This window comes from Aotus nancymaae, unplaced genomic scaffold, assembly GCF_030222135.1.
Source record: "Aotus nancymaae isolate 86718 unplaced genomic scaffold, 86718_ANA_hifiasm-v0.15.2.pri h1tg000036l, whole genome shotgun sequence".
In the NCBI taxonomy this organism is placed as follows: Eukaryota; Metazoa; Chordata; class Mammalia; order Primates; family Aotidae; genus Aotus; species Aotus nancymaae.
In genome coordinates, this window is record NW_026988450.1 from 17,294,900 (window position 1) to 17,309,584 (window position 14,685).

The 14,685-nt window shown below is 42.0% G+C and overlaps 1 protein-coding gene across 7 annotated transcripts in view; it reads left to right on the forward strand.

Annotated features, from left to right (window-relative positions):
* Window positions 1-14,685, forward strand: part of SGK3 (serum/glucocorticoid regulated kinase family member 3) — a 187,393-nt gene that overhangs the window by 88,024 nt on the left and 84,684 nt on the right. Inside the window, exon 1 of one of the 7 annotated variants that reach the window (XM_021669632.2) lies at window positions 14,142-14,225. The exons of 5 other annotated variants lie outside the window; for them this stretch is intronic. The gene's annotated coding sequence lies outside the window, so the exon portion shown is untranslated. Of the gene's footprint in view, window positions 1-14,141; window positions 14,226-14,685 lie in introns of those variants that run through there. One more of the 7 variants, XM_021669651.2, reaches the window with a different exon arrangement.

The window sequence follows — 14,685 nt, forward strand, 5'->3', positions numbered from 1 at the left end:
TAGAAGTTAAGACTGAGGCAGGGCCAGGTGGCTCACACCTGTAATCCCAGCACTTTGGGAGGTTGAGGTGGGTGGATCACAAGGTCAGGAGTTTAAAACCAGCCTGACCAACATGGTGAAACCCTGTCTTCTAAAAATACAAAAATTAGCTGGGCGTGGTGGTAGGCGCCTGTAATCACAGCTACTGGGGAGGCTGAGGCAGAATTGCTTGAACCCAGGAGAGGGAGGTTGCAGTAAGCCAAGATCACGCTACTGCACTCCAGCCTGGGTGAAAGGGTGAGACTCTGTCTTTACAAAAAAAAAAAAAAAGGTTAAAACTGAGAAATTAAAAAAAAAATTTTTAAGTTAAAAAATATGGTCAGGTGCGGTGGGTCACACCTGTAATCCCAGCACTTTGGGGGAGCTGAAGTGGACAGATCACTTGAGGCCAGGAGTTCAAGACCAGCCTGGCTAACATGGTGAAACCTTGTCTCTACTAAAAATACAAAAATTAGCTGGGCATGGTGGTGGGCACCTGTAATCCCAGCTACTTGGAAGGTTGAGGCAGGAGAATCTCTTGAGCCCAGAAGGTGGAGGTTGCAGTGAGCTGAGTTCATGCCACTGCACTCCAGCCTGGTCAACAGAGCAAGACTCTATCTAAAACACACACACACACACACACACACACACACACTTACATGTTAACATTAAAAACACAGTTTTATAAAAAATAACCTTTTCCAAAGCTGGAAAAATTAGTGATTAGCATTATATTATTTGTTTGCAAATCTCTTTAATATCTGGCTTAGTAGGTGACAACTGAATCTTTAAACTTGTTTATGCATTCAAACTGTTACAACATGTTGTTTTGAGTGAAATATCTCTTTATATCTATATATAGATATATAAATCAGATCTTTCAGAGGTATGTAGTTGGAAAAAGCAGGGGTATTTTTAAAGCCTTTTCAAAAATTGTGGCTAAGTTTCTTAAAGATTAGATACAATGTGGATCCTGAATCCATATTAATGCACTTTTTTTTGAGATAAAGTCTTGCTATATTGCCCAGGCTGGTCTCAAACTCCTGGCCTTAGTCTCCAAAGTAGCTGGAACTGCAAGCATGCACCACCACTCAGGGCTCCATATCAATACATTTTTGTGCTCAATTACATTAAAATGTATTTGTCATTGTATTAGTTTCCTAGGACTGCTGTAACAGATGTAACAGATACACCAGTTCAAAACAACAAAAATTTATTCTCTCACAGTTCCGGAGTCTGGATATCAAAGGCTGCACTCCCTCCAAAGACTCTAGGAGACAATGGATTCCTTACCTTTTCCTGACATCAAATGGCCATCTGCTTCTGTCTTAATAAAGGCCTTTTTTTTTTTTGGAGACAGAGTCTTGCTCTGTCTCCCAGGCTGGAGTGCAATGGCGCGATCTCAGCTCACTGCAACTTCCGCCTCCTGGGTTCAAGTGTTTCTTCTGCCTCAGCCTCCCAAGTAGTTGGGACTACAGGCACATGCCAGCATGCCCAGCTAATTTTTAAATTTTTAGTAGACATGGGGTTTCACTGTGTTGGCCAGGTTGGTCTCGAACTCCTGACCTCAGGTGATCTGCCTGCCTCGGCCTCCCAAAGTTCTGGGATTTCAGGTGTGAGCCACCATGCCGGGCCAAAAAGGCCTTCTCTTCCACGTATTTCTGTGTCTTCTCCTCTTCTGTCTCTTATAAGGACCCTTGCCTTGGGTTTAGGGTTTACCTGGATAATCTGGGATGATCTCATCTCGAGATCCTTTTGGGTGGCCACCATTCAATCTACTATAGTCACTTACATTTTGAGTGGATTTTGATGCATGCATGGTTTTATAATTTCTTTCAGTAGTCATTTGGAAAATACTGGTTTAGTGATTTATGCAGACCTTTCAAATATTGACACATTTCAGGTAATAATATTTTAAAAATCACATTTGTTAATATCACTAAGTGAGTACATCAGAAAAATCTCTCAGTGGAGGGGAGCAGACAAGGTCATGGTGGCAGAAACTAATATTCCAAAGCTCTATATTTGGCTTAAAAGCTTGAATTTTATCATTGCCAACAAATACATTGAGTTGTTTTCTTTGATGTGACAGGCTTACTTTGTTCATTTTCAAGAAAATGTCTGCCAAATACTTAAGTTTGGCAAATACCATCATTTGTCAGTCATCATTTTCAGTAGAAATGAGATTCTATGAAAAAGCAGTTAGTTTAGACTGCATCTCAAACAATCACACAAGGGCTTTTCCTCTAATCATAGGATTTTGGTGTACAGCAGAAGTGCTTTATGTATACTTTCTATTTTGTCACATACAACATTAAAAAGTACTCAAAAGTCAAGAATAAAATTAATAATATTTACTGCTTTATCAAGGACATTCATATTAAAATTTTATTTAATTTTTAGAGACAGGGTTTTACTCTGTTGCCCAGGCTGGAGTACAGTAGCACCATCATAGCTCACTATAACTTCAAACTCCTGGGCTCAAGCAATCCTCCTCCTTTAGGTTTCAGCCTCCTGAATAGCTGGGACTACAGGTGCGTGCCACCATGCCCAGCTAGACATTCTTAATCAAACCTGATTTTTGTTTTTTAACTACAAGTTATTAGTGAGAAATACAATGACTACGAAAACTGTGGTTTCACTGCTTGGATTCTGCCAGGTCACCAGCAGTTCTAGCCACTATTGTTTTTACACCATCAGTGCAAATGTCAACACAGAGAAAAAGGCAAATAACATCTTTGTGTTACTATAAAAATAATTTGGCCTAGGCATGGTGGCTCATGCCTGTAATCCCAGTACTTTGAGAGGCTAAGGCAGGCAGATCACACGAGGCCGTGTGTTCCAGACCAGCCTGGCCAACATGGCGAAACCCTGTCTCTACAAAAATACAAAAATTAGCTGAGTGTAGTGGTGCACACCTGTAATCCCAGCTACTTGGAAGCCTGAAGCAGGAGAATCACTTGAACCTGAGTGGTGGAGATAACAATGACCCGAGATTGCAGCACTGCACTTCAGCCTGGGCAACAGAGCAAGACTGTCTAAAAATAAATAAATAATAAATTTTTAAAAAGAAAAAGCCCCACCTTTTATTATGTAAAATTTCAAATGTAAAAAAAGTAATCTGAATAGTATAATCAGCCTTTATAAGCCTACTGCTCCATTTCAACAATTAGCTAATTATGGCTAAATCTTATTGCACTCCCCTGCTGCTATACACACATAATTTTGAATCAAATTCCAGACATTGGATCAGTTCATCTGTAAATATTTAAGTATAAGCTCTATAACATAGACTTTTAAAAAACAACATCATCACACTTAAAAGAAATAGATTTTAAAAATTTTTTGTAATTTCTTATTACTGGATAGCTAGTCATGTTCCAATTCTCAAATTGCCTCACAATCTTTCTTTTTTTTGAGACAGAGCCTTGCACTGTCACCTGAGCTGGATTACAGTGGCGGGATCTCGGCTCACTGCAACCTCCACTCCTGGGTTCAAGCAATTTTCCTACTTCAGCCTCCCGAGTAGCTGGGATTACAGGCATCCACCACCACACCCAGCTAATTTTTTGTATTTTCAGTTTCACCATGTTGGCCAGGCTGGTCTCGAACTCCTGACCTTGTGATTCACCCACCTTGGCCTCCCAAAGTGCTGGGCTTACAGGCGTGAGCTACCTCGCCTAGATCATAATTTTTTTAGCTGTTTAGTCCAATCAAGATCTAAATAAGATCCATACAATTGGTAATTAATATCTCTTTTTAAGTCTTTTATTCTGTGTTTCTGCTGTCTTTCTTTTTCCCTTATAACTTATGTAATAAAGAAACCAGGTCATTTGGCCTGTAGATCTGCCACTAAACTTTACTGATTGCTTTCCTATGATGTCATTTGACATGTACTTCTGACCCCTGCAGTCCCTATAAATTGGAAGTTAGAGCTAGAGACTTAATGAGATTTAGGTTCAAAATATTTTGGCAAGAATACTACATAGTAATGTGTTTTTCTATCAGGAGGCATAAAATGTTTGGTCAGTGCTCTTTTTATGAGATAAGCAGTCATTGATCGTCATTGCCTACATGCATTAAATCATAAATTAATTCATTGCACAATGGTAGTATTCTGTCTTTATTCATTATCTGGAATTCTTCTGTAACAAGAAACTTCTCCTCATTGACTATTTGGTTACCTGGAGTGCAATTTATATTGGAAGACAGGATACAGGCTTGATTCTTGTCTTTTATTTACTAGTTTTCAAAATAATGAGTTAGTTCCTTATGGTTATCCAAAGGTAACCCATAAGGTTTGTTTTCTGTTTTGTTTTTTTGTTGTTGTTGTTTTTGTTTTTTTGAGAAGGAGTCTCACTCTGTCACTCAGGCTGGAGTGTAGTGGTGCAATCTTGGCTCTCTGCAACCTCCACCTCCTAGGTTCAAGTGATACTCTATCTCAAAATATAAATAAATGAAGAAATAAAGAAAATATCAATTACGATGGTTACGGTGGCTCACGCCTGTAATCCCAGCACTTTGGGAGGCCGAGGCAGGTGGATCACGAGGTCAAGAGATCGAGACCATCCTGGTCAACATGGTGAAACCCCGTCTCTACTAAAAATACAAAAAATTAGCTGGGCATGGTGGTGCGTGCCTGTAATCCCAGCTACTCAGGAGGCTGAGGCAGGAGAATTGCCTGAACCCGGGAGGCGGAGGTTGTGGTGAGCCGAGATCGCGCCATTGCACTCCAGCCTGTAACAAGAACAAAACTCCGTCTCAAAAAAAAAAAAAAGATGGTTAATAGTGGTGTTTGAGTTTTCTATATCCTTGCTGATTTTCTCTCTACTTGTGTTATTATGAAAAGGGTTTTGAAACTTCTAACTATAATTGTGGATGTGTCTATTTCTTCTTGAAGTATTTTCAGTTTTGTTCATGTATTTTGAAGCTCTGTTATTAGGTGCAAAACATTTAGAATTGTTACGTCCTCTTGATAAATTGGCCCCTTTATCATGAAATGACCTTCTCTATGATAATATTATTTGCTTTGAAATATTCTTGATATATTCATGTAGCTGCTTCAGCTTTCTTTTGACTAGCATTAGCATGATATATCTTCCCCGTCCTTTTACTTTTAATCTATTGTGCCTTCATATTTGAAGTGCAGGGTTTTTTGTAGGCAGTATGTAGTTGGGTCTTGTTTCTTTTAATCCAATGTGACAAATTATTTAATTTGGGTGTTTTGACAATTACATTTAAAGTCATTATTGATATGAGTTAAGTTTATCTTTCTTTCTTTCTTTTTTTTTAATTTTTATTTTTGAGACAGAGTTTCACTCTTGTTGCCCAGGCTGGAGTACAATGGTGTGATCTCGGTTCACTGGAACTTCTACCTCCCAGGTTTAAGTGATTCTCCTGCCTCAGCCTCCCAAGTAGTTGGGATTACAAGTGCATGTGACCATGCTCAGCTAATTTTTGTATTTTTAGTAGAGATGGGGTTTCATCATGTTGGTCAGGCTGGTCTCGAACTCCTAACCTCAGGTTATCCACCTGCCTAGGTGTCCCAAAGTGCTGGGATTACAGGCGTGAGCCACTGGGCCCAGCCAAGTTTGTCTTTCTTATTGCTATTTGTTTTCTATTTGTCTATTCTTTGTTTCCTTTTTCTTCATTTTCTGCCTTATTTTGGATTGAGCATTATCATCCCATTTTATGCCCTTTGTTCCCTTATAACTCCTGTTTTTCCTTTTAATGGTTATTTTATTTTAGGATTTAAGTATGTATCTTTAATTTATTATAGTCTATCTTCATTTCAATTATACCACATCACTTACAGGATACTTAGACTTATAGGATATATCTTACAATAGTATACTTCCGTATCTCTAATGCTAGCTTTTATAATACTGTTGTCATATATTTTACTTATACATTAGATATAAACCCACATTAAGTTATTACTATTTTTGTTTAAAGTTACTAACTTTTAGAGATTTAAATTAAAAAATCAAAATATGTTTACTTCTGTTGTTACTATTTCAGGTGCTCTTCATTTCTTAGTAGATCTTTATTTCCAGAAATCTGGGATAACTTTTCAATGTTTAAAGGGCTTCCTTGAATGTTTCTTGTGGTGTGAGTTTACTGGTTATGAATTCTTTCAGCATTTTTGTCAGTCTGAAGAAACTTTTATGTAGCCTTTGATTTTGAAAGATATTTTTGCTAAGTGTAGAATTTTAGGTTGACAGTTTTTTTTAAAAAATTCATTACTTTATAGATGTTGCTCCACTTCTTGCTTAGATATTTTTGCTAAGTATAGAGTTTTAGGTTGACAGGTTTTCTTTTTAATTCATTACTTGATAAATGTTGCTCCACTTCTTGCTTGTACTATTTCTTTTCTTTTTCTGAGATGGAGTCTTGCTGTGTCACCCAGGCTGGAGTGCAGTGCCTCAATCTGGGCTCACTGCAACCTCTGCCTCAGCCTCCCGAGTAGCTGGGATTACAGGTGTGCACCACCGTGCCCAGCTAATTTTTGTATTTTTAGTACAGAGGGGTTTTCACCTTATTGGCCAGGCTGGTCTTGAACTCCTGACCTCAAGTAATCTGCCTGCCTCAGCCTCCCAAAGTGTTGGGATTACAGGCGTGAGCCACTGTACCTGGCCACTTGTGCTATTTCTGATGAGATCTATGCTGGCATTTTTACCTTTGTTCCTCCATACCTGTCTTTTCTTCTGGCTGCTATTAAGACTTTATCACTGGTTTTTAGTACTTTTATCATGATGTGCCATGGTTCAGTTTTCTTCATGTTTCTAGTGTTTGAATTCATTGCACTTGTCAGATCTGTGATTTATAGTTTTCGTCTAATTTGGGACTATGTCAGCCATGATTTCTACAAATGTGTTTTCTGATCCCATTCTCCAGCACCATCTTTATCTTCTCCTTCAGGGAATCCAATTGCAAGTATATTAGACTGTTTAAAGTTATCCACAGCTCATTGATTCTCTTTACCTTTATCTCTCTCTCTTTTTTTTTTTTTTTTTTTGAAACAGAGTCTTGTCCAGTACAGTGACACAATCTCAGCTCACTGAAACCTCTGCCTCCAAGTTCAAGGGATTCTTGTGTGTCAGACTCCCAAGTAGCTGAGACTACAGGAGTGTGCCACCACGTCCTGCTAATTTTTGTATTTTTAGTAGAGATGGGATTTTGTCATGTTGTCCAGGCTGGTCTTGAACTCCAGGCCTCAGTGATCCATCTGCTTCAGCCTCTCAAAATGCTGGGATTACAGGTGTGGGCCACCTCACCAGCCTTAGTTCTTTTTCCTCTCTACATTTTGAAAGTTTCTATTGCTGGCAGGGCACAGTGGCTCATGCCTACAATCCTAGCACTTTGGGAAGGCTGAGGTGGGTGGACAGCCTGAACTCAGGAGTTTGGACCACCCTGGGCAACATGGTGAAACCCTGTCTCTACTAAAATACAAAAACTTAGCTGGGCGTGGTGGCCTGCGCCTGTAGTCCCAGCTACTCAGGAGACTGAGGTAGGAGAATTTCTTGAACTTGGGAAGTGGAGGTTGCAGTGAGCTGAGATCACGGCACTGCTCTCCAGCCTGGGTGACAGAGTGAGACTCTCCAGCCTGGGTGACAGAGTGAGACTCTGTCTCCACACAAAAAAAGTTTCTATTGCTGTCTTCAAGTTTACCAATCTTTTCTTCTGTAATGTCTAATCTTTTGTTAATCCTATCCAGTATATTTTTCACCTTAGAGATTAGTGTTTTTGTCTCTAAAAGTTGGATTTAGAAATTTTATGCTTTCTTTGTCTCTACTTAACTTTTTAAGTATATTACTATTATTATTGTGTAGAGATGGGGTCTCCCTTTGTTGCCCAAGCTGGTCTCGAACTCCTGAAATGAAGGGATCCTCCTATTTTAGCCTCTCAAAGTGTTGGGATTACAGGTGTAAGCCACTGAGACTGGCCTAGGCACATAATAACTGTTTTAATGTCCTAGTCAGCTAATTCTAACATCAGTGTCAGTTGCAGGTCAGTTTCAGTGATTACCTTTTTTTTTTTTTTTTTTTTTTTTTGAGACAGTCTGACTCTGTTGCCTAGACTGGAGTGCAATGGCATGATCTCGGCTCACTGCAACCTCCGCCTCTCAAGTTCAAGCTATTCTCCTGTTTCAGCTTTCCAAGTAGTTGGGATTATAGGCACCCGCCACCACACCCGGCTAATTTTTTGTATTTTTAGTAGAGATGGGGTTTCACTGTATTCTGCAGGCTGGTCTCAAACTCCTGAACTCAGGCACTCCACCTTCCTCAGCCTCCCAAAGTGCTAGGATTACAGATGTAAGCCACTGTGCCTGGCTCAGTGATTACTTTTTAATCTCATTATTGGTCATATTTTTGTGTTTCTTTGCATGCCTTATAATACTGAATGCCACATATTCAATATTGAATGTCAGACATTGTGATTTTTTTTCTTGCTGGATGCTGGATTTTTTTTTTTTTATTTTTGAGATGGAGTTTCACTCTTGTTGCCCAGGCTGGAGTACAATGGCATGATCTCGGCTCACCGCAACCTCCACCTCCCAGGTTCAAGTGATTCTCCTGCCTCAGCCTCCTTAGTAGCTGGGATTACAGGCATAAGCCACCACACCCAGCTAATTTTGTATTTTTAGTAGAGACAGGGTTTCTCCACGTTGGTCAGGGTAGTCTCAAATTCCCAACCTCAGGTGATCTACCGCTTCAGCCTCCCAAGTGCTAGGATTACAGGCGTGAGCCGCACCCAGCAGATGCTGGATATTTTTGTATTTGTATAAATATGCTTGGATTTGTATTTGAGATGGAGTTAAATTACTTGGAAATAGGTCAGTCCTTTCAGATTTTACTTCCATGTTTTTTTTGGCAGGACCCAAGCAGTATTGATTCTAGGGCTAATGCCTCCCTAGTTTAAGTAAGGTAGGAACCCTCTTAGTATCCTACCTCCATTGAATTGGGAGGTTTGCTAGTGTATCTGATGGGAACAGCCATTATTCCTGGCCCTCTGTGAGTTCCCAGTGCTATTCTGTCTAATGCTTTCATATGTTTTTTTCTTTGCTGTACTTCTTGTAGTTTCTTCACATGCATGCACTGATTTGCATTGTCAAGTTCTCCAGGAGAACCTTCTGCAGGTCTCTAGGGTTCTCTGTGCAGTTAACTTTCTCTTGTACACTGTCTTGCGAACTCTAACTATCTTATTCTCCCCGGATCCATAGCTCCGTCCTCTCAACTCAGGGAGTCTGCTGGGCTTTCCTTCATTCCACTCCCTGTGTCATAGTGTGTTAAGGTATCTGAAAGTAGTAAGCTGGGGATAAACTTTGTTTGCTTAGGAATAATTTTTTTTTTACTGCCTAATATCCAGTATCTTGAAAACAGATGTTTTATATATTTTGTCTGGCTCTTTTTCCTTTTTTCTTTTGGTTGGTTCAGGTGGGAGGGTCAATTTGGTCCTTGTTACTCCTTGTTGGCTGGATTCAGAAGTCCACTAAGGCTCTACTCTTAATACTCACTTCACATTTTGAGGAGAGGTAGAGAAAAGTTCCAAGAGTCTATTACCAATAGCCTCTGGTACAACCCACTCTATAAATGAAGTGTGATTGTTACTTAGTCTGTCTATTTAATACTTCTTAAATCTCTAGAACATTGTAAAGGTTTGCCGTGACTAGTGATTTATAGATTGTTTGGGACAGACTTGAGAGCTCTGGGGCCTCCCTGAAATGTGCCATTGACATTTTCAAAACACAAGGGGCCATTGATAGATTGCAAATCAGTTTTCACTCTTACTTGGTAGTCATTCTACAAACTTGTTTCTGTTTCTGTTATGCCATCTGGGTAAGGTTGCAGTTAAGAAAAATTTACTCTCTAAAGACCTTGATAGTACTTCGAGCTCCCTAACATAGGGAATTTACTGTGATTTAAGGGTTTATTTCTAGAACACTGAAAACCTTTCTAGTCCAACTCCAAGAAATGTTGTGTGATTCTTTTTCACTTATTCTTGAGAATTTCTTTGAAATTAAAAGAGGAAGCTCTCACTGTCTTATTTGCATGAAAAAGAAAAGACCAGTATTTTAGTTACAGTAAAAGAGAGAGAGGGCAAAATAATCATGGACTGATTAATATATTTTTAAACATTTACTATGGGTATACCCACTTGTTTAGGCAATGAGGTGAAGAAGAGTGGGTAGGTTACTTTTTATTTACCTCCATGAATCTCAAAGATTTAGTCTTCTAAAAAAGTCTTACTTAATAATAATTGATTTCTCCATTTTTATGAACCAGTCACATGTAACTGCCAATCAAAGCATTTGGTTAGCATTAAGTAACTGGTGTTACTTCAGTATCATAATATTTCAGACAAAAACAGAATCTTGTTGTTATAGGTAACCTGAACAGCCTAATTATGGATGAATGTATAATTTCTTTTAGCCTTCTTAAGATATTGAAAATTTTTATTCCTAGATTGGCTGGGCCTGGGGACATCTAGTAAATAGTTTTAAGTTGGCTGGGTGTGGTGGCTCATGCCTGTAATCCCAACACTTTGGGAGGCTGAGGTGGGCAAATCACTTGAGGTCAGGAGTTTGAGACCAGCCTGGCCAACATGGTGAAATCCCACCTCTACTAAAAATGCAAAAATTAGCCGGATGTGGTGGTGTACTTCTGTAATCCCAGCTACTCGGGAGGTTGAAGCAGGAGAATCGCTTGAGCCTGGGTGGTGGTGGTGTACTTCTGTAATCCCAGCTACTCGGGAAGTTGAAGCAGGAGAATCGCTTGAGCCTGGGTGGTGGAGGTTGCAGTGAGTTGAGATTGCACCACTGCATTCCAGCCTGAGTGACAGAGTGAGACTTTGTCTCAAAAAAAAAAAAAGTGTAAAGTTTAATTTCAGAAATAAATATTATTTTTTGTTTATTTGTTTGTTTTGAGATAGGCTCTCCGTCACTCAGGCTGAAGTGCAGTGGTGCAATCATGGCTCTCTGTAGCCTTGACCCCGGGTTCAAATGATCCTCTCACTTAAGCCTCCTCAGTAGCTGGGTCTGATGCCTGGCTAATTTTTTATAGAGACAAGGTCTCTCTGTATTGCTGAGGCTGCTCTTGAACACCAGGGCTCAAGAAATCTTCCCGCCTTGGCCTTCCAAAGTGCTGGTATTACAGGCATGAGCCACTATGCCCAGCAAGATAAATATTCTTTTTTTTTTTTGAGACAGGGTCTCGCTCTGTCACCCAGGCTGGAGTGCAGTGGCATGATCTTGGCTTACTGCAGCCTGTACTTTCCAGACTCAAGCGATCCTCCCTCTTCAGCCTCCCAAGTAGCTGGGACTAGAGGAACACACCACTACACCTGGCTAATTTAATTTCTTTTTTTTTTTTGTAGAGATGGAGTTTTGCCATATTGCCCAGGCTAGTCTCAAACTCCACTCCTGAACTCAGTGATCTGCCTGCCTCAGCTTCCCAGAGTGCTGGGATTACAGTGGGATTACAGGTGAACCACCGTAATTGGCCTGAGATAAATATTCTAGATAGGAAAAAAAAAACAAAGTAGCCCTGCTACATGCTAACATGAGTGGTTCAGATCCTAAGTATGACAGCATTTTATATCATAGAGATGTCCCTGAGCTGGGCTATTGTAGTCAGAACAGGTAGCTAGGACTGAGAAGAGGGTATTCCAGCTAGGAGGCAGTGGGTTTGCATGTACAGTGGCAGGGATGTTAGCTGTAAGACGTGGTTTCTGTACATTGAGGAGACAGTCTGTCAAACAGATGTGTACACAAGAGAGTAAATTGGAGATTAGGTGGGAAGTGTAGGTTAGGATCAGATCAAATACCTTGAATTCTTTGAATTTGTTCCTTATACAGAGATGGCAGTGAAAATGGAAGAGTCATTGAAGAGACTCTGTAAAGGAGAAAGCCAGATGTGAGGACTGAGAGGGAAGAGTCAAAGGTTTTGAGTTAGGGGCAGAATTATACATTATTCCCTCCTTATCTAAGGGGATACCTTCTAAAACCCCCAGTGGTTCTGTGAAATTGCAGATAGTACTGAAAGCCATCTAAACTATGTTTTTTCCTATATATACGTGCCTACAATAACATTTACTCTCTAAATTAGGCATAGTAAGCGATTACCTACTATAACTAATAATAAAATACAACAATTGTAACAATATGCCAGCATCATGACTCTTGCACTTTGGGGCCATCATGAAGTAAAATAAGGGTTCCTTGAACACAAGCACTGTGACACCTCTACAACTGACCTGATGTTGGAGATGCCTACTAAGTGACTAGCGGGTGGGTAGCATCTGCAGCGTGGACAAGCTAGACAGAGGGAGGCTTCACATTGAGGGTAGATGGAGGGGATAGTGTGACATTTTATCACACTACACACTATTTAAAACTTATGAATTGTTTATTTCTAGAATTTTCCATTTACTTTTTTCAGATTGTAGGTCAAAAAAAGAAAAGGGAAACTGCTGATAAGGGCATGTGTGGGGGACTAGTGTATTATTATTATTACAAACAGGAAAGTCGGAAGGGAGAGGTTGAATGAAGTGATACCAGAGATCCCTAACGCTTTTTCTAAAAATTCTCAATTTTTCTGTGTGGCTCCTGACTAGACAATACTTCCCTGCATTCTTTCTCCTCTCCTATGAGTTGAGCCTGGCAGGACACACTCTAGAGTATAAGGGCATTTAGAGCCCATTAGGTCACCAGGCTAAATCCCTTCATTTTACTGATAAGCAAATTGAGGACTTCAGATATTGTGACTTCCCTTAAGGCTACAGAGCTAGGCTGGCCTCTTGGCATTATTTTCCGATTTTTTTTTTTTTTTTTTTTTTGAGACTGAGTCTCACTTTGTCGCCCAGGCTGGAGTGCAGTGTTGCGATCTCCGCTCATTGCAACCTCCGCCTCCCGGGTTCAGGCTATTCTCCTGTGTCCACCTCCCGAGTAGCTGGGACTACAGGCACACGCTGCTACGCGTGGCTAATTTTTTGTATTTTTCGGTAGAGACGGGGTTTCACGTGTTGCCAGACTGGTCATGAACTCCTGAGCTCAGGCAGTCCGCCCTCCTCAGCCTCCCAAAGTGCTGAGATTACAAGCGTGAGCCGCCACGCCCGGCCCCGAAATTCTATTGGTTACTGTATGTCAATCCTGCTTGCTGGCGAAGTGAGCCCTGTGTTTCCCTGCCATATTCATTAGTTATATTATTTATTTTAGAAATAGGGTCTTACTATGTTGTCCAGGCTGGGCTAGAACTCCTGGGCTCAAGTGATCATGCCTCAGCCTCCGGAGTAGCTGGGACTGTAGTAACTGTGCCCGACTCGGTTATTGGCTTGATGAAGCCGTAGCCGTTTTTCACCGTCCAGACTCAGCTGCATTAATAGTTAAAGCAAGTCGTTTCTAGGATTCTGGTTTTCCTTTATCTGTACATGCAGATGCAAACATTAGAGTAGCACACTATGGACATTCATGCCAAACCCGACCGCCTCGTCTCTCTCGTGATGCGCCTGAGCTGTTTGAAGGGAACGGGATTGATTAACGATTTAAGCCTGGGGTGAGGATTCTTACTTGGAGCCGAGTCCACAATTTTCAAATTAAAGGATGTGTGGTGGAGACTAGTAAATGAATTGTTTCCTTTCTTTGCTCCTCTGAATCCCATTCCCGAAAACATTGACGCCTAGAGCCCTGAATTCGTGTGTGACTCCTACCCCGCCCGAAGAAAATGAGATTATGCCAATGTCTTGAATGAGCGCAGTTGTTTTGAGATTTACACTTCAGCGGGAACCCGGGGAGAGGGCCTTCTCATTCCCCGCCCCCGCCCAAACCTCTCTTCACCTTCCCCCAGGGTGGAGGGGGAGTCCTCTCGTTTCTCTGTCGCCCGTCTGCCGGCTTCCCGCCCTTCCTCCTCGGGGTCGCTCACCTCCAGGCCCTCCCCCGCTTATTTACTTAGGGCCCCAAGGCTGCACCCCGCCCGCGGCTCCTTCGGGGGCGGGGCTGATCGAGCCGAGGCCCCGCCCCATGTTCGTGCGTGGCAGATGGTGATTGGTGAGGGCGGGGCCTGCCGCGGGGCGGGGCTTACAGGTTTGGCCCCCGCGGGAGCGCGGCTAGCGCTGCTGGGAGTGGGTGTAGCAGCGCCGGTCCTGGCCGAGTGTGGCGCAGCAGTGGCCGCGCTTCCCGTTCGCCACGCGCCAGGGGTGGGTCCCTTAAGGTAAGCGTGTGGCTCATCGAGCTTGCGTGAGGAAGCCTGGCGGAGAGCACCCTCGGCGCTGCGCGGGCCAGGTGGGGGGACCCCGCGGGCGCGGGAGGCAGGTGTGGCGTGGTCTGACGGGCCCCGGTGCCATTTCCGCGCCCAGCAGGAGCGCGGGGCGGGGCGGGGCGCTGGCGGTCCCTCCTGTGAACCCCTGAGAGGAGACGCCGGGTCCGCACCTGGGCGTGCTGCAACTTCGCGGCACTCATTCACTGCACTAGCTGCGAGACAGAAAACGTTTGAGTTGTTCCACACACACCCCTTATCTCAGGAAGCCCTAGGTACTGTCAAGTTTGTATATCCTTAAAATCTATTTCTAGTTTGTGGTTCAGGACTGGAGGAGACGCCCGATAGTGAGCTTGCGGTGGGGCTTTACTTTGACTTTGTGTTACTTAGTTTGTAAGGAAAGTGTAGTAGAAAC